The 27,997-nt window shown below is 38.6% G+C and overlaps 1 long non-coding RNA gene across 1 annotated transcript; it reads left to right on the top strand.

The window, feature by feature from the left end:
- Positions 1-899: 899 nt before the first annotated feature.
- On the top strand, positions 900-27,874 carry LOC148001930 (uncharacterized). Its single transcript, XR_015634462.1, has 2 exons — positions 900-953; positions 27,653-27,874. It is a non-coding gene; the product is annotated as an uncharacterized LOC148001930 (long non-coding RNA).
- The last annotated feature ends 123 nt before the right edge of the window (positions 27,875-27,997 follow it).

Genomic DNA, 27,997 nt, shown 5'->3' with positions numbered 1-27,997 from the left:
GATGTGGGCAGGGGTGGGCAGTGTTGGTGGTCTCCTCCGCTCTGCAGCCTCAGGAGTGCCCACCTGATCAGGCGGTGAGGTCTCTCTCCCACTGGGTTTGGGAGCAGAGAGCTGCTGCAGTCCGGGATCCGCCGATGTGGGACTTCCGGTAAACACAGGAAGTGCCCGGCCTTAGAGGAATTTTGCCTCTGTGTGTCCTGAGTTCACCAGGCAGGTTTCTTGCAGGGGAAAAGTTGGTCCTACCTGCAGTTCCAAGGCTCAAGTTTGCTCGTGGGGTACTGCCTAAGTCCTCTCCGCTGTGGCAGCAACCGGGAAGATCTGCGCCGCTCTTTCCAGGAGCCTCCGTGCACCAGGGTTCCAGATGGCGTTTGGTGTTTTCCTCTGGCGCCTGGATGTGCACAGAGTGCAGTCTCTTCTGGTTTCCCAGGCGTGTCCGCCTCTCTGAAGGTTCAGCTCTCCCTCCCACGGGATTTGGGTGCAGAGAACTGTTTATCTGGTCTGTTTCCTTCAGGTTCCGGCAGTGTCTTAGGCGCAGGGGTCCTGCCGCTCCCGGGCCCTCCCCTAGGGGAACCCAGAGGCCTTATACAGTTGCCTCTTGGGCCAGGGATGTGGGCAGGGGTGGGCAGTGTTGGTGGTCTCCTCCGCTCTGCAGCCAATTCTGAGCAATCTTGCTCTAGAGATTAAAGAACATCCTGCCAGGAAACATACGAATAAAGCTTTAGGATCAAAATGAATTTTTGTCCTGTTTTTGTGGTGGTGGATGTTTGTGTAAATCACTGGACTGTAGATAGGTATATCCATAGCACCAATCTTTATACAATGTTTTTTTTTAAATGACTTTCCTAAATCAGGTAATTTCATTCACACTTATTGAAGTTACCATTTCATATCTCTTTAATTACAGATAAGAGGCTACAGAAATAAACAGAAGTTGATACTCAAGAATATTGGAGGTATAAAGAATACAAATTTTATTCTGGCAAGTAGTTAATTATGAATTTCATTTACATTCATTTCGGTTGGACATATTTTGGGAAATCACATAGTATGTATGAATTATGGACATTACATACTATAGTATAATATTGTAAAATGTCTGAAGATACATTTATGAATCAATTATTTCCTTTAGTGATTTAAGTTAAATGAGTAAGACAAGAATCTGAGAAATTGTCACTGTAAATGGCACATTAACATTAAAGAAGATATGTGTAATGGAAATCATTGTTTAGGGATATATATCTGAATAGGCCTTGTGAACGAGGTTGAATTTGACCAGGGTATTCTAGGGCAATACTATTTTCATAGTGGTGAAATAAACAATTCACATGGATAGATACAATGAAAGCAAAATGGTACTCACTTGAGAAATGAGAGATCTGTAAGACTGAGATGTAAGTTTGTGAGGGACTTTTGTGTAAAATTTCATGGGTTCACATTGCATAGTTCTATTAAAACAAGTTTCTTGGTAAAATATAAGTATGGTAGATCACCAGATGTGGCAGACTCTGAATGGCCATTGCTTCAGTCTCTTCTCAAAACGCTATGTCCACTTACCTTCCTATGAATATCTTTATTTCCTCTTGTAAAGAGGACTACAGCATCTCCACTTTCGTCTTCCTTCTCCTTGATCTTAATGTGGTCTGTGGATTCTAGCCTGGAGAGTCTGAGATATTGGGCTAATAACATATCACTGAGTATATATCATGTGTGATTTTTTTTCTTTTCTTGTCTTTGTGATTGTCTTACCTTACCCATGATGCTACATCTCAAGATCACTGTCACAATGTTATTTATTGAACTTAGCTTGCTACTTCCCACCCTGTTGAACTTTTTCTGTTGAATGTCAAATATATTTTCTAGCTACAGGAACACTCTCACTTCCAAGTCTTGGCTACTCTTAGGAATTCCAGGCCAATGATCTGACCAGCCTGGCCTCTGTACATAGAGAGAAGATTCAAGCTGTTGTAACGGAGACAAATGTGCACTGTGAAATATTTGTGTTAGACAGGTGTGGCAAGTACCTTTCCTTAATGAATAATGATTTAAGAGTACCAATCACTGAGTAAGCAGAGGGGACTTTCAAGTCAAATGGGGAAGAAGAGAGTGGGACAAATGGGATTTGATGCTTTTGGGATGGAGAGAGAGGTTAGGGTTAAAGATGTCACTAACTGGAGGCCTTAGATGAGCCACCATAGGATTTAATTTTTAGGATGTTTGTAATTGCAGCCAATGGTTGAGTTACCTGTTCTTTCTAAACTAATTTTGTATAGTGTTTTTCTACATTGGTATGGAATCCAACTGTTTTGAAGAGGGTGGTAAGGGCCATGCAGAATTTAGATGTGTGGGGCTGCTGTGATAGTGACCTACCAAGGGAACTTAGCAAGTTCAGGGAAGATATTTCAAGAGCTCTGGGCAAGAGAATATGCCAAGCCTGGCTAGAAATATGAACAGCGTCTGAGACAAGAGAGCCCTAGGATTGTGGTCTCTACAAGGTGCTACATGGGGCCAGAGAAAAGCAAACTGGGATATTGCATGCATTTTTTCACTATTTCCCACTATAGACAGGTTCAGTAATTTGGATGATTTAGTTAATGAAGAGCAAACATTAGACCTAGAAATCTACCATCATGAGGTACTGTAAACAACATCACTAATGAAAGGAAATGACATGCATTGTGGGGAAATTTATTTTTTTACATTAGTTATTTATTTGTTTATGTAGTCATTCATATATTCATTCCATCATTCAATTAAAAATTCAACATCAACCCCTTCTTTCTAGTCCCCATCTCACACTGTTTTTTACTCAATACCCACTCTCTTCTACCCATTCGCTCCATTCGACCTCTGAGAAGAAAGAGCCACCTTATTATCTCCCCACCCTGACATGTCAAATCAGCAGAGGATTGCACACATCCTCTACCACTGATACCAGACAAGGAAGCCTATTTAAAGGTATAGGATCTACAGGCAGTCTACAGAATCAGGGAGACTTTCCACTTCACTTGGGACCCAAATAAAGACCAAAATGCATGTCTACTACATTTATGGCAGTGGCCCAGGTTCTGTCCATGTATGATCTTTAGTTGGAGTTTACGTTTTTGAGTCTCCATAGGTAGAGGTATGTTGATGCTGCTGAACTTCCTGTGGAGTTTCTACCCACTCAGGTATCTCAATCTCTCCTCAAACTTTTCTACAAGACTCTGTGAGTATCTAATGGTTGGGAGTGAGTTGCTTTAACTATTTCCATCAGCTGCTAGGTGGATCCTGTCAGAAGACAGTTAAGCTATGATCCTCTCTGCAAGCATAAGAGAGTATCATAATGTCAGGAATTGATTCTTGCCCATGGGGTGCGTCTGATTTGGGTTAGTCAATGGTTGGCCATTACATCAGTCTCTGCTCCACCACTGTTAATGTATACAATGTAGGTAAGACACTTTCAGGATGTAACTTTTTTCTATGTGGGTAAGTGTCCTTATCCCTAAAGTGGAAGTCCTGTCTGCCTATAGGATGTGGCCATGTCAAGATACATACCGCTCACTGATAGGAAATCTGCTAGTGTCACTTCATAGACACTGCCCTCCACCCTTGCCCATTGCCAATTTTTATTCTCTCTCCCCTTCTTTCCCTTCGTTTGATGTACCTATTCTGTTACCCTTCCCACACCCTCTCCCACTGAGTTGCCCCTACTCCTCCACCCCCAATTTCAGTTTATTTCCCCTTCTGTTAAATATTCAAGCATGCTCCTCTGACTTTTTATTTTGGCTTCTTTGAGTCTGTAATTGCAGTGTGGTTATCCTGCCCTTTATGGCTAATATTCCCTTATAAGCAAGAACACACCATGCACTAAGAAGCATATTTCCTAGTCCATCAATTTGCTTTTGAATTTCATGACATCTTTGTTTCTAAACACTTTATACTATTGCATTTTATAAATAGACCAAATTTTCTTTATCCATTTATCAGCTGAGAGACATCTGGGGTGTTTCCAGCTCCTGGCCATCATAAATAAACATATATATATATATTTGTATATATATATTTATATATATGTATATATATGTATGTATATATACAAACATAATATAAACATATATCCACATATATGTATATATTAATATTCATATATCCAGAAGAGATATAGCTTGGTATGGAGGTATTGAGGTAGAATTGTTTCCAATTTTGTGAAAAATGGCCAAATTGATTGGAGTACAGTAGTTTGTACGCCAATCACCTTGGAGGCGTTTACCCATACTATGTAAAATAAGTTTTAAAAAGTTATGTAACAGATAATGAAATTATATCCATTGTGTAAATACCACAACTGAATTATTATAAAGGCAAATAAAACATGTTTTAAATGTAGAATGTATTTTTTTGATCAATTATAGTCATTTATATGGTCAGAGGAAGTGACAGCTCTTGTGCAATCCAGATTAACATGGGTCACTGATTTTTTTTTTTATCTTTACTAACTTGAGTATTTATTTTTTTTTTAAATTAACTTGAGTATTTCTTATTTACATTTCGAGTGTTATTCCCTTTCCCGGTTGGTTTCCGGGCCAATCTCCCCCTAAGCCCCCCCTTCCCTTCTTTATGGGTGTTCCCCTCCCCATTGCCGCCCTCCCCCCAACAATCACGTTCACTATGGGTTTAATCTTAGCAGGACCCAGGGCTTCCCCTTCCACTGGTGCTCTTACTAGGCTATTCATTGCTACCTATGAGGTCAGAGTCCAGGGTCAGTCCATGTGTAGTCTTTAGGTAGTGACTTAGTCCCTGGAAGCTCTGGTTGCTTGGCATTTTTGTTCATATGGGGTATCGAGACCCTACAAGCTCTTCCAGTTCTTTTTTTGATTCCTTCAACGGGAGTACTGTTCTCAGTTCAGTGGTTTGCTGCTGGCATTCGCCTCTGTATTTGCTGTACTCTGATAAACATTGATTTATCAGATATCTTACAAAACATTTTGCCCTAAAACAAAAGCTTACACCATGTTCTCATCACCTCCTACTACTATACAAAAACTGACCTTGTAATCAGACATAAAACAAACCTCAACAGATACAAAACATTGAATTAATCCCATGGATTCTATTGGACCAGCATAGGCTAAGGATGTTTTTCGGAATAACAAAAATATCAAAAAGCCCACATGTACAAGGAAGCTGAACAACTATCTATTTAATGTTTGCTTGGTCAGAGAAGAAAGAAAGAAAGGAAGAAAGAAAGAAAGAAAGAAAGAAAGAAAGAAAGAAAGAAAGAAAGAAAGAAGAAAGAAAGAAAGAAGGAAAGGAAGGAAGGAAGGAAGGAAGGAAGAAAGAAAGAAAGAAAGAAAGAAAGAAAGAAAGAAAGAAAGAAAGAAAGAAAGGGAGAGAATTGGAAAGACTTCTAGAGTTTAATGAAAATGGAAGCACAACATATGAGATAGAATGAAAAATTCAGGTGAAAGTAGATGCTGGAGAGGATGTGGAGAAAGGAACATTTCTCCATTGTAGGTAAAAATTTTCAATCTGGTACAACCACGATCAAAATCAGTCTGCTGGTTCCTCAGAATACTGGACATAGGACTTTCTGAAGACCCAGCTATACCACTTCTGGGCATATACCAAAAGATGCTCCAACATAAAACCAGGACAAATATTTCACTATGTTCATAACATTATTAACTACAGCCAGAAATTGGAAACAACTCATTAGTTCTGCACTGAAGGAATGGATACAAAAAAGGTGGTACACAATGGAATACTACCTAGATATTAAAAGCAATGACTGTGTAAATGTTGCAGACAGATAAATGGAATGAGAAAATATCATACCTGAATGAGGTGACCAATTCACAAAAGAACACAAATGGTATGTACTCATTGATAAGTTGTGTTAGGCAAAAAGCTCAGAATGCCCAAAATACAACTCACAGACAATATGAAAAAGAAGATTGAAGACCGAAATGTGGACATCATCAATTTACAGTCTTATATTTGATATTTATAGGATCTAGTAAGAATTTTGTGTCAAATTAAACATCCAGAAGAGTAATTAGATATCCAGAACAGTTTTTAATCTTACTAACAATAGAACAATTCTGTAAAACCGTTTTTAGTAAAGCATTTCTGAATTAACGCAAACATTCAAATACATAACTTTTGAAGTTCATACTTCAGTTTGAACTTCATAGATTTTAAATTAAAATTTCTTCATTTTTAAAAGTATCCTTTTTTGGTTTTTGTTTTTTTGCTTTTTGTTTTCTTTTTTTAGTTTTTTTTTAACATAATTTTTGAAATTTACATTTCAAATATCATTCTTTTTCTTGGTTTCCCAGACATAAGCCCCCTATGCCATTCCCCTCCTCTTCTTCTGTAAGGGTGTTCTCTTCCCCGTACACCTCCCCCTTCCTGCCCCACCGGACATTGCCCAATACTGGTTGTCCCAACCTTGGCAGGACCAAGGGCTTCTTCCATTGGTGCCCCAACAAGGCTATTCTCTGCTACATATGCAGTTGGAGCCCACGGTCAACCCATCTGTAGTCTTTTGTTAGTGGTTTACTCCTTGGCAGCTGTTTGGTTGGTATTTCTGTTCTTATGAAGCTGCAAGACCCTTCAGCTCTCTCAATCCTTTCTCTAATTCCTCCACCAAGAACCCCATTCTCAGTTCAGTGGATTGCTGCTAGCATTCTCCTCTGTTTCTGACATGCTCTGTCTGTGTCTCTCAGGAGAAATCTATATCTGGTTCCTGTCAGCATGCACTTCCTAGCTTTATCCATCTTACCTAGATTTGCTGGCTGTCTATATATGGGCCCCAGGAGGGGCAGTCTCTGAGTGGCCATCCCTTCAGTCTCTGCTCTAAACTTTGCCGCCCTATCACCTCCTATGCGTATTCTTGCTGCATAGAAGTGGTGGACGTATGTGAGTATTGGTCATCCTTTTTCTTGAGCTTCATGTGGTCTGTAGATTGGATCTTGGGTATTTCGAGCTTTTGGGCTAATACCCAACTGTCATTTAGTGCATACCATGTGTGCTTTTCTCTGATTGGGTTACGACACTCAGGATGATATTTTCTAGTTCCATCCATTTCCCTGTGAATTTCATGAAGTCATTGTTTTTGATAGCTGAGTAGTACTCCATTGTGTATATCCACCACATTTTCTGTATACATTCTTCTGTTGAAGGGCATCTGTGCTCTTTCCAGCTTTGGGCTATTATAAATAAGGCTGCTATGAACACAGTGGAGCATATGTCCTTGTTATATATTGGAGCATCTTTTGGGTATATGCACAGTAGTGGTTTAGCTGGGTCCTCAGGTAGTACTAAGTCTAATTTTCCAAGGAACTGCCAGAATGACTTCCAAAGAGGTTGTACCAGCTTGCAATCCCACCAACAACGGAGGAGAGTTTCTCTTTCTTGACATCCTTCTCAGCATCTGCTGTCACCTGAGATTTTGATCTTAGCCATTCTGACTGGTGGAATCTCACAGTTCTTTGGAATTGCATTTCACAGATGACTAAGAATGTTGATCAATTTTCATTTTACTTTCAGTCTTTGTTTAGCTCTGTACACCATTTTGTAATAGGGTTATATGATTCTATGGAGTGTACTTCTTGACAAATTTATGTGTATTGGATATTACCGTCTATTAAATGCAGGGATGGTAAAGATCTTTTCCTAATCTGCTGGTTCCTCTTTGGTTCTATTACAGTGTCCTTTGCCTTACAGAACTTGGCAGTTTTATGAGGTCCCACTTTTGATTCTTAATCTAAGGGCATGAGCCATTTGTGTTTGTTCAGAAAAATTTCCCCTTTACATATGTGTTCAAGAGTCTTGCCACTTTCTCTTCTGTTAGTATCAGTTTATCTGGTTTTAGGTGGAGGTCTTTGATCCACTTATGTTGGGCTTTGTATAAAGAGATAAGAATGTGTCAAATTGTATTCTTCTACAGGCTGACCTACTGTTAAATCAGCACCACTTTTTGAAACTATGTCTTTTTTCCACTGGATGGTTTTAGCTTATTTGTCAAAGTTTAAGTGACCATAGGTTTGTGGGTTCATTTCTGGGTCTTCAAGTATATTCCATTGATCTACCATCTCTTTTCTATACCAATGCCATGCAGTTTTTACCAGGATTGCTCTACAATGCTAGGACAGGGATGGTGATTCCTGCAGAATTCCTTTATTATCGAGAATATTTTTCAGTATCCTGGGTTTTGGTTATTCCAAATGAATTTGCAAATTGCTCTTTCTAGCTCTACAAAGAATTGAGTTGGAAATTTGATGGGAATTCCACTGAATCTGTGCATTGATTTTGGAAAGATGGCCACTTTCACTATATTAATCCTGCAAATACACGAGCATGGGAGATCTTTCCAGCTCTGAGATCTTCAATTTATTTCTTCAGAGACTTGAAATTCTTGTCATACAGACTTTCACTTACTTGGTTAGTGTCCCACTAAAGTATTTTACATTATTTGTGACTATTGTGAAGGATGTTGTTTCCCTAATTGCTTCCTCAGTCTTGTTACTCATTGACTATAGGAAGGCTGCAGGTTTGTTTGAGTTAATTTTATACCCAGCCACTTTGCTGAAGTTGTTTATCAGCTTTAGTAGTTCTCTGGTGGAACTTTTGGGATCACTTAAATATACTATCATGTCATCTGCAAATAGTGATATTTTGACCTCTTCTTTCCGATCTGTATCCCCTTGATCTCCTTTTGTTGTCTGATTGCTCTGGCTAGAACTTCAAGAACTATATTGAATAAGTAGGGAGAGAGTGGGCAGCCTTGTCTAGTCCCTGATTTTAGTGGGATTGCTTCAAGTTTCTCTCCATTTAGTTTAATGCTAGCAAATGGTTTGCTGTATACGGCTTTTACTATGTTTAGGTATGGGCCTTGAATTCCTATTCTTTCCAGGACTTTTATCATGAAGGGGTGTTGAATTTTGTCAAATGCTTTCTCAGCATCTAATGAAATGACCATGTGGTTTTTCTTTGAGTTTGTTTCAATAAGGGATTATGTTGATGGATTTCCATATACTGAACCATCCCTGCATCCCTGAGATGAAGCCTACTTGATCATCGTGAATGATTGCTTTAATGTGTTCCTGGATTCAGTCTTGAAAAATTATATAGAGTACTTTTACATCAATATTCATAAGGGAAACTGTTCTGAAGTTCTCTAACTTGGTTGTATATTTCTGTGGTTTGAGTACAAGTGTAATTGTGGCTTCATTTAATGATTTGGTAGTGTTTCTTTTGCTTCTATTTTGTGTAATACTTTAGAATATTGTCCTTAAGTATTTTTGTAGGTCTACTCTTTATTTTTAAATATAAATTTGTCATCTGATCTAAATATTTTCTTATATATCTTACATTCTGAGGATTATTATTATGTGATTCTAGTTTCTTTTTATTTATGCAATGGATGTTTCACCATTCCTATAATGAAGGATGGCTTCCCTAATCAATATGTTAAGGAATCCTGTTATTGATGGGATGCACCCTGTCTTGCTCTTTCACTGAAGTTAATGTTCACTATAAGTAAGAGGAATTACAAAACCTAGCAGTAGAGTCTTCAAACTTAGGCTGATTTTCTTTCTTTATCTACAGAATATTATACCTGGACCAATCCCCAGAGGGTTAGAGGCCTTTAGATTCAACAGTTAGTTTTAGGATAGTCAGTAGTGTTTAGAAAAAGTATCTCAAAATCCCCCTAACTGAAGAATTCCTTGAAAGGCAATGAAAACAAAAACAAAAAATCAAACAAAAACAAAGTAGTGTGTGAAGTCTGGGGGTAACACTATCCACCAGAGATAGAAATAATGCAAAGTATTAATGACTTTTATCTTGAGTATGTGGTTGAGGCCTAGAAATTTACAAGGTACCACAAAGTTTGTTTGATTAGTTGATTGAAATTCTAAATTAAAGTGTATAACATACAACAAGGAAAGTTTTTTTTTTCTCAGCACTTTGGATCATATGCGGTTATGGGACAAGGTCTAGAACCGCAATATACCAATAACATGGTCTTACTTCATCAAAAACATTTTGTATGTTGATTGCTAGTTGATGTTTGCAGTTATGGTTGCTATAGGTATACACACATAATTTTGATGTGATTCGAAGAACTTTTGCACATAAACATGTTTGGTACAAATGTAAATTCCTATGATCAATATAAAATCTAGAGAAATTTATCAAAAACTAGGAGCAATCGTTCTTCTAAGAAATGTAAAGAAATTCATAACAGGTATTGATATATTGCACAGAAAAACTAAACCTTTTTTTTAGAGTATTGTAGCGAAGAAAGGTGAGAAAAATGTCTCCTTTCCTGTTTCTAGGTTCCTTCTAGCAGACAACAGCAGCCAAAATGCAGAATATGCCTGCCAGAAAGCAAGGTAGACTGCATGCTTGTGTACTTTCCTCACTCTCTAACTAATACAATAGTTAGCTTGCCTTCCCACCTTGCTGCTAAATTCTCCATACATCTCAAGCGGAAACCTATGGCACAAGCTTGACTATGTCTACCAGAAAACATGGAGTCTTCTTTGCTTAAGGTACTCTATTTTCTCTCTAGTTCCTCAGCCCTAAAGACATTCTTCCCTCCCTCTTCTTCACTCATGTCCAAGTTTCCAACTCAGATTACAGATAAACCCTGCTGTCACCGAAATACATGCTACCAAACAGAATTCCAAGTCTGGTCCTGCCAAAAGATTTCCTCCACTCTCAGATTTTTTTCACACTCTCTCCTCAACAACTCCTCTTTTGATGCTTTGTCCTAGTTTGTAGCTCAGGGAGAAAGTCCCCATAGTCAAAAGGCCACACTAGTCACTAAAACTCCAGTAAAAGCTTCCTGCCCAGCGTCCCTCCACTTTCTTTGTGTACAACCACAGTAGGCCTGGTTGGTTGATATTGTAGTTATTCCAGTGTAGTTGAAAACCCCTTTAGCTCCTTCAGTCCTTTCCTGAATAGCTGCGCTGGGTACCCAAGCTCAGTCTAATGTTTGGCGAGGAGCACCCACATCTGTATTTGTTAGCCTCTGACAGAGCCTTTCAGGAGACAGTTATACTAGGCTCCTATCTGCAAGCATTTCTTGGCATCAGCAATAGTGTTTGCATTTGGTTTCTTTAAATGGAAGAAGGACCCAAGGGGGGGGGGGCAGACTTTGGATGATGTGTTCTTCAGTATGTGCTCCACTCTTTGTAGCCATACTTCTTTTCAATAGGAGCCATTCTAAGCTAAAAATTTGGAGATGAGAGGTGTCCCAATCCCCCAACTTGGGGCCTTGCCTAACCTCTTTTTATGGTTTCTAGAAGTTTTTCCTTATATTTGTTGAGCATTTTAACAAATTTGATCTGCTTCGGGTCCTCAGAGCCAATTGCTTTCGTGAAATCTGGGACTTGTTGGTGGCCACTGCCCATTACTCTTCACCCATTGCTACACACATTTGTTTAAATTCCTAACCCTCTGTATATTATTCTCATCTATTCACATACCTGATTCTGGCCCCATTTTTCCCCATTCCCTCCTTTCTTTCTCCCAAATCCTTTCTACCCTCTATCTTCTGTAAAGATGTTGCTCCATTTGCAAAGAAGAACAGAAACATCCACACTGTGGTCTTCCTTCCTCTTGAGCTTCATGTGGTCTGTGGATTATATAATGGGTATTACAGAGCTTTTAGTCCAATAACCACTTATCCGTAGTACATACCATGTATGTTCTTTGGTGACTGGTTTCCTTGCTTATGATATTTTCTAGTTCCATCCATTTGCACAAGAATTTCAAGAAGTCTGTTTATAATAGCTGAAAAGAACTGTGTGGTATAAAAGGACAACAGTTTCTGTATCCATTTCTCTGTTGAAGGGCATCTGGGCTCTTTTTACATTCTGGCTATTAAAAATAAGGCTGCTATGAACATAATGTACTGTATGCTCTTGTTATATGGTGGAACATTTTTTTCCGTTTTTTTCTTTATTAACTTGAGTATTTCTTATTTACATTTCGAATGTTATTCCCTTTCCCAGTTTCTGGGCCAACATCACCCTAACCCCTCCCGCTCCCCATCCTCCCCCCAATTACCGCCCTCCCCCCAACAGTCTAGTTCACTGGGGGTTCAGTCTTGGCAGGACCAAGGGCTTCCCCTTCCACTGGTGCTCTTACTAGGATATTCATTGCTACCTATGAGGTGAGAGTCCAGGGTCAGTCCATGTATAGTCTTTGGGTAGTGGCTTAGTCCCTGGAAGCTCTGGTTGCTTGGCATTGTTGTTCATATGGGGTCTCCAGCCCCTTCAAGCTGTTCCAGTCCTTTCTCTGATTCCTTCTATGGGGGTCCTGTTCTCAGTTCAGTGGTTTGCTGGCATTCGCCTTTGTATTTGCTGTATTCTGGCTGTGTCTCTCAGGAGAGATCTACATCCGGTTCCTGACAGCCTGCGCTTCTTTGCTTCATCCATCTTGTCTAATTGGGTGGCTGTATATGTATGGGCAACATGTGGGGCAGGCTCTGAATGGGTGTTCCTTCTGTCTCTGTTTTAATCTTTGCCTCCCTATTCCCTGCCAAGGGTATTCTTGTTCACCTTATAAAGAAGGAGTGAAGCATTCACATTTTGATCATCTGTCTTGAGTTTCATGTGTTCTGTGCATCTAGGGTAATTCGAGCATTTGGGCTAATAGCCACTTATCAATGAGTGCATACCATGTATGTTTTGCTGTGATTGGGTTACCTCACTCAGGGTGATATTTTCCAGTTCCCTCCATTTGCCTATGAATTTCATAAAGTCATTGTTTTTGATAGCTGAGTAATATTCCATTGTGCAGATATACCATATTTTCTGTATCCATTCCTCTGTTGAAGGGCATCTGGGTTCTTCCCAGCTTCTGGCTATTATAAATAAGACTGCTATGAACATAGTGGAACATGAGTCTATTTTATATGTTGGGGCATCTTTTGGGTATATGCCCAAGAGTGGTATAGTTGTATCCTCAGGCAGTTCAATGTCCAATTTTCTGAGGAACCTCCAGACTGATTTCCAGAATGGTTGTACCAGTCTGCCATCCCACCAACAAGGGAGGAGTGTTCCTCTTTCTCCACATCCTCACCAGCATTTGCTGTCGCCTGAGTTTTTTTTTCTTTTTTTCGGAGTTGGGGACAGAACCCAGGGCCTTGCACTTGCTAGGCAAGTGCTCTACCGCTGAGCTAAATCCCCAACCCCGTCACCTGAGTTTTTGATCTTAGCCATTCTCACTGGTATGAGGTGAAATCTCAGGCTTGTTTTGATTTGGATTTCCCTTATGACTAAAGATGTTGAATATTTCTTTAGGTGTTTCTCAGCCATTTGGCATTCCTCAGCTGTGAATTCTTTGTGTCGCTCTGACCCCATTTTTTAATAGGGTTATTTGTCTCTCTGTGGTCTAACTTCTTGAGTTCTTTGTATATTTTGGATATAAGCCCTCTATCTGTTGTAGGATTAGTAAAGATCTTTTCCCAATGTGTTGGTTGCCATTTTGTCCTAACCACAGTGTCCTTTGCCTTACATAAACTTTGCAGTTTTATGAGATCCCATTTCTCGATTCTTGATCTTAGAGCATAATCCATTGGTGTTTTGTTCAGGAAATTTTTTTCTATTAGTTTGAGTGTATCTGGCTTGATGTGGAGGTCCTTGATCCACTTGGACTTAAGCTTTGTACAGGGTGATAAGCATGGATCAATCTGCATTCTTCTACATGTTGACCTCCAGTAAACCAGCACCATTTGCTGAAAATGCTATCTTTTTTCCAATGATGGTTTTGGCTCCTTTGTCAAAAATCAAGTGTCCATAGGTGTGTGGGTTCATTTCTGCATCTTCAATTCTATTCCATTGGTCTATCTTCCTGTCTCTGTAACAATATCATGCAGTTTTTATCACTATTACTCTGTAATACTGCTTGAGTTTAGGGATAGTGATTCCCCCTGAAACCCTTTTATTGTTGAGGATAGTTTTAGCTATCCTGGGTTTTTTGTTATTCCAGATGAATTTGCAAATTGTTCTGTCTAACTCTTTGAAGAATTGAATTGGTATTTTGATGGGGATTGCATTGAATCTATTGATCGCTTTTGGTAAAATGGCCATTTTTACTATACTAATCCTGCCAATCTATGAGCATGGGAGATCTGTCCATTTTCTGATGTCTTCTTCAATTTCTTTCTTCAGAGTCTTGAAGTTCTTATTGTACATATCTTTTACTTGCTGGGTTAAAGTCAGACCGAGGTACTTTATATTATTTGGGACTATTATGTAGGGTATCATTTCCCTAATTTCTTTCTCGGCTTGTTTCTCTTTTGTGTAGAGGAAGGCTACAGATTTATTTGAGTTAATTTTATACCCAGCCACTCTGCTGAAGTTGTTTATCAGTTTTAGTAGTTGTCTGGTGGAACTTTTGGGTTCACTTAAATATACTATCATATCATCTGCAAATACTGATATTTTGACTTCTTCTTTTCCAATCTGTATCCCCTTGATCTCCTTGTGTTGTTTGATTGCTCTGCCTAGAACTTAAAACTATATTGATTAAGTAGGGAGAGAGTAGGCAGCCTTGTCTAGTCCCTGATTTTAGTGGTATTGCTTCAACTTTCTCTCCATTTAGTTTAATGTTAGCGACTGGTTTGCTATATATGGCTTTTACTATGTTTAGGTATGGCCCTTGAATTCCTATTCTATCTAGGACTTTTGTCATGAAGGGGTGTTGAATTTTCTCAAATGCTTTCTCAGCATCTAATGAAATGATCATGTGGTTTTGTTCTTTCAGTTTGTTTATATAATGGATTACGTTGATGGTTTTCCGTATATTAAACCATCCCTGCATGCCTTCATGAAGCCTACTTGATCATGGTGGATGATTGTTTTGATGTTCTCTTGGATTCAGTTTGACAGAATTTTATTGAGTATATTTGCATCGATATTCATAAGGTAAATTGGTCTGAAGTTCTCTTTCTTTGTTGTGTCTTTTTGTGGTTTAGGTATAAGAGTAATTGTGGCTTCATAGAAGGAATTTGGTAGTGCTCCATCTGTTTCAATTTTGTGGAATAGTTTGGATAGTATTCGTATGAGGTCTTCTATGAAGGACTGATAGAATTCTGCACTGAACCCGTCTGGACCTGGCCCTTTTTGGTTGGGAGACCTTTAATGACTGCTTCTATTTCCTTAGGAGTTATGGGGTTGTTTAACTGGTTTATCTGTTCCTGATTTAACTTCGGTACCTGGTATCTGTCTAGGAAATTGTCCATTTCCTCCAGATTTTCAAGTTTTGTTGAATATAGGCTTTTATAGTAAGATCTGATGATTTTTTGAATTTCCTCTGAATCTGTAGTTATGTCTCCCTTTTCATTTCTGATTTTGTTTATTTGGACACACTCTCTGTGTCTTCTCGTTAGTCTGGCTAAGGGTTTATCTATCTTGTTGATTTTCTCGAAGAACCAACTTTTGGTTCTGTTGATTCTTTCTATGGTCCTTTTTGTTTCTACTTGGTTGATTTCAACTCTGAGTTTCATTATTTCCTGCCTTCTACTCCTCCTGGGTTTATTTGCTTCTTTTTGTTCTAGAGCTTTTAGGTGTGCTGTCAAGCTGCTGACATATGCTCTTTCCTGTTTCTTTCTGCAAGCACTGAGCGCTATGAGTTTTCCTCTTAGCACAGCTTTCATTGTGTCCCATAAGTTTGGGTATGTTGTACCTTCATTTTCATTAAATTCTAAGCAGTTTTTAATTTCTTTCTTTATTTCTTCCTTGACCAGGTTATCATTGAGTAGGGTATTGTTCAATTTCCATGTGTATGTGGGCATTCTTCCCTTATTGTTATTGAAGACCAGTTTTAGGCCGTGGTGGTCTGATAGCACGCGTGGGGTTTTTTCTATCTTTCTGCTCCTGTTGAGGCCCGTTTTTGGACCAATTATATGGTCAATTTTGGAGAAAGTACCATGAGGAGCTGAGAAGAAGGTATATCCTTTTGCTTTAGGATAAATGATCTATAAATATCCGTTAAGTCCATTTGGCTCATGACTTCTCTTAGTCTGTCTAAGTCTCTGTTTAATTTCTGTTTCCATGATCTGTCCATTGATGAGAATGGGGTGTTGAAATCTCCTACTATTATTGTGTGAGGTGCAATGTGTGTTTTGAGCTTTAGTAAGGTTTCTTTTACGTATGTAGGTGCCCTTGTATTTGGGGCATAGATATTTAGGATTGAGAGTTCATCTTGGTGGATTTTTCCTTTGATGAATAAGAAGTGTCCTTCCTTATCTTTTTTGATGACTTTTAGTTGGAAATTGATTTTATTTGATATTAGAGTGGCTACTCCAGCTTGCTTCTTCTGACCATTTGCTTGGAAAGTTGTTTTCCAGCCTTTCACTCTGAGGTAGTGTCTGTCTTTTTCTCTGAGGTGTGTTTCCTGTAGGCAGCTTAATACATGGTCCTCGTTGCGTATCCAGTTTGTTACTCTATGTCTTTTTATTGGGGAGTTGAGGCCATTGATGTTGAGAGATATTAAGGAATAGTGATTATTGCTTCCTGTTATATTCATATTTGGATGTGAGGTTATGTTTCTGTGCTTTTCTTCTCTTTGTTTTGTTGCCAAGACGATTAGTTTCTTGCTGCTTCTAGGGTATAGCTTGCCTCCTTATGCTGGGCTTTACCATTTATTATCTTTTGTAGTGCTGGATTTGTAGAAAGATATTGTGTAAATTTGGTTTTGTCATGGAATATCTTGGTTTCTCCATCTATGTTAATTGAGAGTTTTGCAGGAAATAGTAACCTGGGCTGGCATTTTTGTTCTCTTAGGGTCTGTATGACATCAGTCCAGGATCTTCCGGCTCTCATAGTTTCTGGCGAGAAGTCTGGTGTGATTCTGAAAGGTCTGCCTTTATATGTTACTTGACCTTTTTCCCTTACTGCTTTTAATATTCTTTCTTTATTTTGTGCGTTTGGTGTTTTGACTATTATGTGACGGGAGGTGTTTCTTTTCTGGTCCAATCTATTTGGAGTTCTGTAGGCTTCTTGTATGCCTATGGGTATCTTTTTTTTAGATTAGGGAAGTTTTCTTCTATGATTTTGTTGAAGATATTTACTGGTCCTTTGAGCTGGGAGTCTTCACTCTCTTCTATACCTATTATCCTTAGGTTTGATCTTCTCATTGAGTCCTGGATTTCCTGTATGTTTTGGACCAGTAGCTTTTTCTGCTTTACATTATCTTTGACAGTTGAGTCAATGATTTCTATGGAATCTTCTGCTCCTGAGATTCTCTCTTCCATCTCTTGTATTCTGTTGGTGAAGCTCGTATCTACAGCTCCTTGTCTCTTCTTTTGGTTTTCTATATCCAGGGTTGTTTCCATGTGTTCTTTCTTGATTGCTTCTATTTCCATTTTTAATTCCTTCAACTGTTTGATTGTGTTTTCCTGGAATTCTTTCAGGGATTTTTGTGTCCCCTCTCTATGGGCTTCTACTTGTTTATTTATGTTTTCCTGGAATTCTTTCAGGGATTTTTGTGTCTCCTTTCTATGGGCTTCTACTTGTTTATTTATGTTTTCCTGGAATTCTTTCAGGCATTTTTGCGATTCCTCTCTGTAGGCTTCTACATGTTCTCTAAGGGAGTTCTTCACTTCTTTCTTGAAGTCCTCCAGCATCATGATCAAATATGATTCTGAAACTAGATCTTGCTTTTCTGGTGTGTTTGGATATTCCATGTTTGTTTTTTTGGGATATTTGGGCTCCGATGATGCCATGTAGTCTTGGTTTCTGTTGCTTGGATGCCTGCGCTTGCCTCTCACCATCAGATTATCTCTAGTGTTACTTTGTTCTGCTATATCTGACTGTGGCTAGACTGCCCTATAAGCCTGTGTGGCAGGAGTGCTGTAGACCTGTTTTCCTGTTTTCTTTCAGCCTGTTATGGGGACAGAGTGTTCTGCTTTCGGGCGTGTAGTTTTTCCTCTCTACAGGTCTTCAGCTGTTCCTGTGGGCCTGTGTTTTGAGTTCACCAGGCAGGTCACTTGCAGCAGAAAAGTTGGTCTTACCTGTGGTCCCGAGGCTCAAGTTCGCTCGCGGGGTGCTGCCCATGAGCTCTCTGTGGCTGCAGCAACCAGGAAGATCTGCGCCGCCGTTTCTGGGAGCTTCAGTGCACCAGGGTTCCAGATGGCGTTTGGTGTTTTCCTCTGGCGTCCGAGATGTGTGTGCAGAGTGCAGTCTCTTCTGGTTTCCCGGGCGTGTCTGCCTCTCTGAAGGTTTAGCTCTCCCTCCCACGGGATTTGAATATTTCTTTTTTATTGAATATTTTATGTATTGACCTTCCAAGTATAATTCTGTTTTCAGCCTCCCCCAAACCTCCTCACCCCTTTTGGCCTGCTTTTATCAAGATGTTCCCACTATCCACCACCCACTCCCAACTCAATGCTCTAGCATTCCAATACATGGGGAAATGAAGCCTTCGCAGAACCAAGGGTTTTTCCTTCTATTCATTGAAGACAAGGCCATGCTCTACTACATATGCAGAAGGCGTCCTTGGTTTATCATTTTGCACTCATTTGTTGGTAATTTTCACCGTGGGACGTCTGAAGAGGGTCTGTTGGTTGATAGTTTTATTATTCATAAGGAGTTGCAAACCCTTTCAGCTAATCAGTTCTTTCTCTAACTCTTCCATTGTAGTCGCCATGTCCAGTACAAAGTTTAGCTCTGAGCATCCTCGTCTGTTGATAGCGATGCCCTTGAAGCCCTCCATTGTTGATGTTAGAATTAAGTATGACTAGGTTCATGGAAAATCCCCAGCCAGCTCCAGAAGACTAATACAAATCTGGTGGTCAAGAAAAATAATCATATGATAAAGTTGTCCTGCTGACTAATAATATGATAAACCTGTGACCTTTCTGACATCCTGTCAACATCAGCCAATTCCATGACCACACGAATACTGTGTCCTTGGCCTGCATAAATGTTTCTTACTTCCACCTTCCCTCTGTTACCCATGTTATGGTATAAATTCAGCCTTGGGGAAAAATAAAGTTGTCGCCTTGATCAGACTCTTGTCTTGGCATCCTTCTTCGCGTCTTTTGTCCCCCATTCTCTTCCAGGTACACCCAATACCCATCGTTTACACTCATCTGTATCAGTAAGGCTCTGGCAGAGCCTCTCAGGAGATAGCCATATCAGGCTCCTTTCAGCAAACACTTCTAGGCATCAGCAATAGTGACTGAATATAGTGACTGCCTATGGCATGGATCCCCAAGTGGGGCAATCTCCGAAGGAACTTTATTTCAGCCCCTGCTACAGTCTGTGTCAATGTAAATTTTCCCATGAGTAATTTGGTCACCCTTCTAAGAAGAACTGAAGCATCCACATTGTGGTATTTTTTCTTTAGCTTCATGTGGTCTGTGGATTGTATCTTGGATAATTTGAGCTTTTGGGTTAATATCCCCTTATAAGTGAATGCATCCCCATGTGTGCTCTTTTGTGACTTTGTTACCTCACTTAGCATGATATTTTCTAGTTTCATTGATTTACCTAAAATTTTTATGTAGTCATTGCTTTTATTAGCTGAGTAGTACTCATTTGTGTAAATATACAACATTTTCTATATCCATTCCTTTGCTCAGGACATCTCAGTTCTTTCCAGCTTCTGACTATTACAAATAAGGCTGCTATGAACATAGTGGTGCATGTGTCCTTGTTATACAATAGAACATCTTTTGGGTATATGCCCAGAACTAGTACAGTTGGGTCCTCAGGTAGAACTAGGTACAATTTTCTGAGGAAAATCCAGACTGATTTTTAAATGAGCTGTAGCAGCTTGCAATTCCACAAAAAAATGGAGGAGTGTTTCTTTTTCTGCACATCCTGTAGCGCAGCTACTGTTACCTGAGTTTTTGGTCTTAGCCATTCAGACAGGTGTGAAGTGGAATCACAAGGTTGTTTTGATTTGCATTTCCCTGATGACTAACGATGTTGAACATTTCTTTAGGCCCTTCTCAAATATACATCATTTGAGCATTCTCTGTATAGCTCTGAAATCCAATTTTAATTGGGTTAATTGTTTCTGCAGAGAAAAAATTCTTGAGTTCTTTGTATATATTAGAAATTAGCATTATATTGGATGTAGGATTGGTGAAGATCATTTCCCAATTTGTTGGCTGCTGTTTTGAGCTCTTGAATGTGTCTTTAGTTTTACAGAAGTTTTCATTTTTATGAGGTTCCCTTTGTACATTCTTGATCTTAGAGTATAAGCCATTGCTCTTCTGTTTGGGAAAAATTCCCCAGTGCCCATGTGTTCTAGGCTGTTCTCCACTTTCTCTTCTAGTAGTCTGGCTGTATCTGGTTTTATGTGGAGGTCCTTGATTCAGTTGTATTTGTGCTTTGTACAAGGTGATATGTAGATCAGTTTGCATTCTTCTAGATGATGACCACCAGTTGAAACAGCACTATTTGTTGAAAATTCTTTCTTTTTTCCACTGGACGGTTTTAGCTTCTTTATCAAAATCAAGTGACCATAGGTGTGTGGGTTCATTTCTGTGTCTTCAATTCTATTCCATGTAATTTAACTGCTTTTTTCTGTACCAGTGCCATTTGGTTTCCCTCACTATAGTTCTGTAGTAGAGCTTGAAGTCAGAGATAGCAATTCCCACAGATTTTTTTTTTAAGATTTATTCATTTATTATATATAAGTACACTGTATCTGTCTTCAGATACACCAGAAGATGGCATCGGATCTCTTTACAGATGGTTGTGAGCCACCATGTGGTTGCTGGGAATTGAACTCAGGACCTCTGGAAGAGTAGTCGGGTGCTCTTAGCCGCTGAGCCATCTCTCCAGCCTTTTTCTTTTTTTCTTTTTATTGTTGAGAATGGTTTTAGCTGTGCTGGGTTTTTTGGATTACCAATTAATTTCGAGAATTGGCTTTCTATCTCTGTGAAGAATTGAGTTGGCATTTTGATGGGGATTATATTTAATCTGTTGATTGTTTTTGTTAAATTGTCCACTTTTAATATGTTAATTATGCCAATTCATGGACATGGGTGATCGATCTTTCTTCTTAAAACTTCTTTGATTTCTCTTTTAGAGACTTGAAGTTCTTGTCATACAGATCTTTCACTTTCTTGGCTAGAGTTACACCAAAACAGTTTATATTATGTATGACTATTTTGCTGTGTGTTATTTCCCTAACTTCTTTCTCTGCACATTTTTCTTTTGAAGAGAAGAAGGCTGCTGACTTGTTTGAGTTAATTTTATATCCAGACAGTTTGCTGAAGCTGTTTATCAGCAGTTGGAGTTTTCAGGTGGAATTTTTGTAGTCACATATTATTATATCAACCACAAATAGTGATATTGTGTCTTCGAGCTTTCCAACTTGTATTGCTGTGACTGCCTTTTGTTATATACTTGGTAAGGCTAGACTTTTGAGTACAATATTGAATAAATAGGAAAAGAATGAGCATCCTTTCTTGTTTCTGATTGCAGTGGGATTGTTACAAATTTTATCCATTTAATTTAATGTTGACTCTTTGTTGGCTGCATATTGGTTTTACTTAGGTATAAACCTTTAATTTCTTATCTTTTGAAGAATTTTAATATGAAAAGGCATTTTTGTCAAAGGCTTTTTCAGAATCTAATGAGTTGTTCATATATTTTTCTTTGTATTTCTTTATAAAGCAAATTAATTTGCCATATTTCCACATATTGAAACAACTATTGATCCCTGGGATGAAGTTTACAGGGTGAATGATTGTTTTGATGTGTTTTTAGATTTGGATTGAAAAAAATTAATTATTTTCACATCAATACTCATAAGGGAAATTAGTGTGAAGTTGTCTTTCTTGGATCTTGGTGTGGTTTAGGCATTAGCTTCTGGGCAGTGTTCCTTCCTTTCTATTTTGTGGAATGATTTCAGAAGTATTGATATAAGATGTTCTTTGAAAGTCTTTGAGAATCCTGCACTAAAACCTTCTGGCTCTAGGATTTTTTTTTTTTTTTTTTTGGTTGAGAGACTTTTATGACAGCTTCTTTTTGTCTAGGGGTTATGGGAAAGTTTAGATGGCTTATCTGATCCTGATTTAACTTTGATACCTTTTATTTATCTAGAAATTGTGCATTCATCCTAAATTTTTAGTTTTGTTGAGTTTAGACTTCTGTTGTAAGGTCTTATTTGAATTTCCTCTTTTCTTTTCTAAATATGTTATTTGGATAGTGTCTTTGTGCTCTCTATTTAGCTTAGCAAAGGGTTTCTTTATCTTCTTTATTTTCTCAAAGAGCCAGCTACTAGTTTTGTTGATTATAAAAAATCTCTTTGTTTCTACTTGTTTGATTCCATTCCTGAGTTTGAATATTTCCTGCAATCTACTCTTCTTGAGTATATTTGTTTCTTTTGTTTCTAGAACTTTCAGATATGCTTTTAAGCTACTAGTGTATGATTTCTCAAATTTCTTTATGGAAGCAGACAGAGATGGGTTTTCCTCTTGGTACTGCTTACATTTTGTTTTAATTGTGTTATAAATTGTAAAAAAAAAAATTATTTCTTCGTCGAGTTGAGGCTTACCTTCTGTGCATATGTGAAATTTAATTCTGTTGTTGTGGATGTTGTTATTGTTGTTGTTGTTCTTGTTCTTTTGGTTATTATATAAGACCAGCTTTAATCAGTGAAGATCCAATACAATGCATTGGATAGTTTCGATATATTTTTATGTATTGAGGCTTATTTTGCATCTGATTATATGGTTCATTTTTGATAAAATACTTTGAAATGCTGAGAATGGGGTGCCCTTGCATTTGGGTCATAGATATTCAGAATTGAGAGTTCATGGTAAAATTTTTCTTTGAGTAGTATGAAGTGAATTTCTTCATCATTTTTTAAAACTTTTGGTTGAAATTCAATTTTATTTGATATTAGAGTGGCTACTCCAGTTTTTTCCTTGGGACCACTTCCTTGGAAGTATTTTTCAGACATTAGCTGTGAAGTAATATGAGTTTTTGTCACTGAGGTGTGTTTCTTATATGCGGAAATCTGTTGGGTTCTATTTACATATTCACTCTGGTAGTCTATGTCCTTTCATTGAGGAATTGTGTTCACTGATTTTGAGAGATATTAAAGATCAATGATTGTTTTTGTTTTTTTTTTTTGTTTTCATTTTTGTGGTGAGAGGTGAATAATGTTTGTGTGGTTCTCTTCTTTTGGGTTTGTTGTGAGAATATTAATTTCTTGGTTTTTCTTGTGTGACATTTTCTGCCTTGGGTTAGAGTTTTTCTTCTATTATCATCTGCAGGGTTGGCTTAATGGATATAAATTGTTTATAATTGGTTTTGAAATGTCATATATTGCTTTCTCCATCTATAGCAATTGAGAGTTTTGCTAAGCATCATAGCCTGGCACTTGTGTTTGTTTATAGACTTCCTGATACCTGTGAAAGTTCTGGCTTTTTGAGAATCCTGGTATCATTTTATAGGTTGACTTTATACGTTATTTGGCCTTGTTCCCTTAAGTCATTTAATATTCTTTCTTTGTTCTGCACATTTAGTGTTTTGATTATTATAACATAGGAGTAATTTCTTTTCTGGTCCAATGTATCTGGTATTTTTTATGCTTCTTTTAAGTTTATGGCCACTGCTTTCTCAGGTTAGGAAAGTTTTCTTCTATGATTTTATTTCAGATGTTTTCTGTCTCTTTAAATTTAGAATCCTCACTCTCTTCTATTACTACTATTCTTAGATACTGTTTTGTTCATTGTGTCCTGCATATCCTGGATATTTGAATTAGGAGATTTTTGCACTTTCTATTTTCTTGGACTATTGTGTCAATATTGTCTATGGTATCTTCTATTCCTTAGATTCTTTCTTGTATCTCTTGTATTCTGTCAATATTGCTTGCATCTATAACTGCTAATTTCTTTTCTATGCTTTTCATCTTGTGGGTTGTCACCCTTTTTTATTTCTTCATGGTTTCTATTTTCATTTTTAGATCCTGGATATTTTGTTCAGTTTCTTACCCTGTTGGATCATATTTCCCTACATTTTAAAAGTGATTTATACATTTCCTGTATAAGGACTTCTACATGTATACCTATTTTTTCCTATATTTCTTTAATGGAATCATTTATGATCTCCTTAAGGTCCTCTATCATCTTTAGGAAATGATATTTCAGGTAAGAATCTTACTTTCCACATGCTTTTGCTCATCCAGGGATACTGGATAGGGGAACTGGTGAAATTGGTATCTGATGCTTATGTTCTTTTGCTTGCCCCTTGCCATCAGGTTCCAACTGGATATAACTAGCATGTTGGCTCTGACTGTCCATTCAGTGATCCTCCTTATAATGGACCTCCCAGAGGCAGTCTGCCTCTGTTTATGACCTCCAGAGTGTCATCCTCTTGCTGGGTATTATTGGGGAGAATAGTGGTTATAGTACCAAATTTGAGTCCAGGCACAGTTGTAGACTGGAAGGATGATCTGTTTCTGCGAGGGCAATAAGTCCTGCATTTACAGGGCTCTGTGAGGGTACCAATAAGGTTAGATATTGTGTTGGGCAGGGTGATCTCACCCGTTAGCTTCATCATGATGGTCCTCCTGGGAGTCATCCTGTCTCTCAGGGATGACTCCCGGGAGGCCTGTTGTTATCAGGGAGAGCCAAATGAGATAAAGAAGCCAAATCCACTGCCTTCTCAGCCCCTAGCAAGGCCAACAATCTTGGACAGTGGGAGCTGGAGCATGAGATCTAAGCCCAGCAGAGATGCAGGATGAAAGGCAGGTTTGGTCTTCTTATAGTGTTCAATTTCCTGGATGAGTTGTGGTAGAAACATTTCAGATTCAGCATTTTCTATGTCAAATTTTTCAATTTCTTCTATTATGTCTCATATGCCCAAGATTCTCTCTTTTTCTCCCTTGCACTATGTTTGTATTGCTTGTGTATGTATTTGCTCTTCTTTATTATAGGTTTTCCATTTTATATCCAGAATTGGCTCAGTTTTTGTTTTCTCTATTACTTCTCACTACATTTTCAGGTCTTGAATAACTTTGTTCATTTATTTTACATCTTTGATTGTTTTTATTATACTTTCTAATATCTATTCATTTCACTTTAAAAGTCTACCCATGTTTGGTTATAGTTTCCTGAATTTAATTAAGAAATTATTTCTCTCCACTTAGAAACCTTTATTAGTTTCATAAGATTAGATTTAATTTTTATATTGTTGTACTTGTTGTTATTCAAGTGTTTTAGACTACTGAGGGTTGTAATAGAAAAATAGCTGTGCTCTGGCAGTCCTGATGAAAGCATGCTCGTTCTGTCCTAGAAAGCAGCAGGAAATTCAGTGCATAGGAATGGGTTGGGAAGTGGGGGAGGGTGGTTGCTGTTGGCTTTATATATTTAGGATTGTGTTGACCAGTGTTTCCTGGAAGAGTCCAGAGTGGCCACAGCAGACCTAATGATGGTTGGCCTTGCTAGGGGTGGAGCAGGCAGAAGATTTTGGCTTTTTGATCCTATCTCCTTGTCCCCAGGGTCAAGCAGTCACCCCAGAAGTGGAGTGTCTTTTAATTGTTCTTGTTCTTGTTCTTGCTCTTCTTCTTGTTCTTGTTCTCATTGTTGATGTTGTTGTTGTTGTTGTTGTTGTTGTTGTTGTTGTTGTTCTTCTTCTTCTTCTTCTTCTTCTTCTTCTTCTTCTTCTTCTTCTTCTTCTTCATCTGCTTCTGCTTCTTCTTTTCTACTTCTTCTTCTTTTCCTCCTCCTCCTTCTTCTTGTTTTTCTTCCTCCTCCTTTTCTTGTTCTTCTTTTTCTTCTTTTCTCAACCTTCCTGATTTCTTCCTCTTCTATTTTTTCTTCCTTTCCTTCCCTTTCTTCTACTTTCCTTCTTCTTCTTCTTCTTCTTCTTCTTCTTCTTCTTCTTCTTCTTCTTCTTCTTCTTCTTCTTCTTCTTCTTCTTCTTCTTCTTTTTATGATTCTTCTTGGTTTTGGTCTTGTGCTAGGTCTTGTTCTTTTCTTGTGTTTCTTTTAATTATTCTTCTTCTTGTTCTTCTTGTTCTTGTTCTTGTTCTTCTTCTTGTTCTACTTCTTCCTCTTCCTCTTCCTCCTTCTCCTTCCTCCTTCTTCTTCTTGTTCTCCTCCTCCCTTCCTCCTTCTTGTCCTTCTTCTCCTACTTCTTCTCCTCCTCCTCCTCTTTTTCTTTGTCTTTCTCTTATCCTTTTGTTATTTTTCTTGTTCTTTTTGTTCTGTTGTTGTTGTTCTTCTTCTTCTTCTTCTTCTTCTTCTTCTCTTCTTCCTTTTCTTTTCTTTTTCTTCTTCGTCTTCTTCTCCTTCTCCTCCTTCCTCCTTTTCCATCTTCTCTTCCTCTTCCTCCTATTACTCCCACTCTCCATCTCAATCTTCACTCCATTCCCCTTCCTTTCCTCCTTCCTCGCCCTTCCCCTATCCCCTTCTTTTTCTTCTTCTTCTTGTTTTTCTTCTTGTTCTTTTTCTTCTTGTTCTTTTTCTTCTTGTTCCTGTTCCTGTTCCTCCTCCTCCTCCTCCTCCTCCTCCTCCTCCTCCTCCTCCTCCTCCTCCTCCTCCTCCTCTTCTTCTTCTTCTGGATATATCATCCTTAGTGACGTAACCCAATTATAGTAAACCACACATCGTATGCACTCATTGAAAAGTAGATATAAGCCCAAATGCTTGAATTACCCAAGATGCACAGAACACATGAACCTCAAGAAGGAGGACAAAACTTCTTCTTTAAAAGGGTAACAAGAATACCCTTAGGAGGGGATAAAGAGGCAAAGTTTAGAACAGAGACTGAAGGAACACCCATTCAGAGCCTGCCCTACATGTGGCCCATACATATACAGCCACCAAACCTGATAAGATGCATGTATCAAAGAGGTGCAGCCTGACAGGGACAAGATGTTTATCTCTCCTGAGATACCCAGTCATAACTTGTCACATAGGCAAATGCCAGCCACAAACCACTGAACTGTGAATGGGACCCCTGTTGAAGGAATCATGGAAAGGACTGAAAGAGATGAAGGGGCTTGAGACCCCATATGAACAACAATGCCAACCAACCAGAGTTTCCAGGGACTAATCCACTACCCATGGACTGACCCTGGCCTCCAAATTCATAGGTAGCAATGAATATCCTAGTAGAGGCACCAGTGGAAGGGGAAGCCCTTGGACATGCGAATGCTGGACCCCCCAGTGAATGTAATTGTTGGGTGGATGGCAGTAATAGGGACACGATTGGTAGGGGACCACACACATGGAAGGGGAGGGTGAGAGGTTATTGGGATATTGGCCTGGAAACTGGGAAAGGGAATAACATTTGAAATGTAAATAAGAAATATACAATTTAATAAAGATGGACAAAACAATAAGAATCAAAAAAATTAATGGAACATTTAAGAAACGCCCTGCATAAGGGACCAGGGTATGTGTGTGTGTGTGTGTGTGTGTGTGTGTGTGTGTGTGTGTTTGTGTGTGACTGATAGGTAAGTATAGGCCCTAATCTAATACAATGAAAAATGAAGTTCAACTGTTAAGAAACACCTTGTGTAAAGGACTGCTGTAAGTATATGTGTGAGCCCGATAGTAATATGCCCTTAGGAAATAATGTATGTGACCTAAATAGGATTGGCCAAAAGAACCTTAAAGAACCACCTCTCGTCACTGCAAAACATTAACTCCTGGAATCCATCTCATTTACAGTGACACTGAGTCTACCAACCCAGCTGCCCATTGGTGAACAAGAGGAATCCATAGACCAGATTGAATTTCAGCAAGCAGAAGCACAGTTTGGTCACAGAACTTAACAAATATGCCAAAATGACTATGGACCAGACCAGAGGTTCCTAAGGAATGAGTATTGTGTGAATGTGATTATATGTCCTTATCAACTGGGCAAATAAAGAACTACATCCTTTTACCTTACTTTGGGTAGGAGGCATCTCATGTGCCCTACCTCATGACAGTTGGGGAAGCCTGCTGGATCGGTCTTCATAGTTCCTAAGACAGAAAGTAGAAAACTAAACTGGAGCCTGGCTAGACATATAC

This window comes from Rattus norvegicus, chromosome 12, assembly GCF_021556685.1.
Source record: "Rattus norvegicus strain SHRSP/BbbUtx chromosome 12, alternate assembly SHRSP_T2T, whole genome shotgun sequence".
In the NCBI taxonomy this organism is placed as follows: domain Eukaryota; kingdom Metazoa; phylum Chordata; class Mammalia; order Rodentia; family Muridae; genus Rattus; species Rattus norvegicus.
This window is presented reverse-complemented; position numbering and strand designations above follow the sequence as displayed.